A 1721-nucleotide genomic window follows, 5' to 3' on the forward strand; every position below is an offset into this window, starting at 1 on the left:
TTAAGTGTGACAAATATGCAAAAAATTAAAAAAACAAGAAGGGGCTAAACCTTTTTCACACCACTGTATCTCTCCAACCCATTCCAGGGCTTTTCCTGCAGGCTGCTGTATCCAGTGAGTCCAGTAGCTGCTGTCAGTCACTGAATATCCAGAGATTTTAGTCAGTTCAACACAGTGGACACCTGAGAGGAAAAATATGACCAGACATGGCCATGAAAAATGTTCACGATATAATTATGTATAACCATAGTATTTTTATTATGAATTATCTATAGACGTTACGATGACTTACGAGAAGCAGCTGCCAGCAGCAGCAACAACCAGAGAGATGAAGAGATCATGGTTTGAGACGTATGAGAACAAGCTGCTTCTTTTCATCCTAATACTCAAATAAAGAGGAGGAGGAGGAATATTTGCATACATTACTGCATATGCAACACAGTAATATGAGTTTGTGTATGAACAGTGCAACACACATGTAATTCAAATAATGGGAAATATGGGCTGATACCTGATCCTTTAGCAGAAGGTGTCTTTCTTTGGTCTGTTTCTTTGGCTCAGAGTTGTACTGTGCTGCAGCGCCATCTATTGTTGTTGTTGTTGTTGTTGTTGTTGTTTTAATCTCATTTTCCTCCCTGGCATGTTTTTGTACAGCTCAGTGCTTTTTCTGCATCATCGTGTATTTCTTGCACAGTAATATAGAGCTGTATCTTCTGTTGTCAGACCAGAGAGTTTCAGATACACCATGCTGTTTGAATTATCTCTAGTGATCTCTATTCGTCCCTCTACACTTTTAGCATACACTGTTTTACTGGCATCATACCAGATAACCCCCATCCAGATGAATGTTTGTCCTGCTGGCTGTCTGATCCAGTGCATGCCGTACTGTCCAAAATCAAATCCAGATCCAAATCCAGATGAGAGATTCAGAGTTTCTCCGGGCTTTTTGGTGACAGGACTTGAAGGGATGAACTCTAAGCTCTGACCACCTAAATCAGCTGAAAGGGATAAAGACCTGTGTGTGTGTGCGTGCGCGTGCGCGTGCGCGCGCGTGCGTGTTCAAATTTTTTGGGGGGGATTTTCCACTAGTTTTGTGGCTTTTAATAATCTGTAAATTACTTTGGCCCTTTCAGTAACACTTATACAATGATTATAAATCCATTACATCAGTTTGTCATCATGACGCTTTGATATTTGTTGAGTGTTCATTTTCTTTATATTGGTTCAAATGATACATTACTTGGTGATAAATTATGCATTTGTTTCATTATAAGGCTTTTTTATGGAATTTTGTTGTGCAAGCTGAATTAATGTCTATAATGTCATTATGACATTTGAAAACCTTTTGTGTTCAGACTGTTAATGATTTAAATATTTTCAATTTGTGATATGATGATGATGTTTTTGTACGGGGAGGCTGTTGGCGTCTGTCACTGTGTTTATCTGGCACAATAATACACAGCTGTGTCTTCAGCTTGCATATTCTTTCCTTGCAGTGTTATTGTGTTACTGGAAGTGTCTCTGGTGATACTGAACTTGCTTTTCAGCGAGTCCTTGTAGTATAAGTCTCCATTATGCCAGATGACTCCAATCCACTCCAGAGCTTTTCCTGCAGGCTGACGAATCCAGGCTGTAACATAGCTTGTAACTGAATATGAGACTTTACAGTTGATAGTGAGAGTGGCATCAGGACGGACAGTCAGAGACTCAGGCTGAGTGAG

This window comes from Sinocyclocheilus grahami, unplaced genomic scaffold, assembly GCF_001515645.1.
Source record: "Sinocyclocheilus grahami isolate Dianchi unplaced genomic scaffold, SAMN03320097.WGS_v1.1 scaffold3125.1, whole genome shotgun sequence".
NCBI lineage: Eukaryota > Metazoa > Chordata > Actinopteri > Cypriniformes > Cyprinidae > Sinocyclocheilus > Sinocyclocheilus grahami.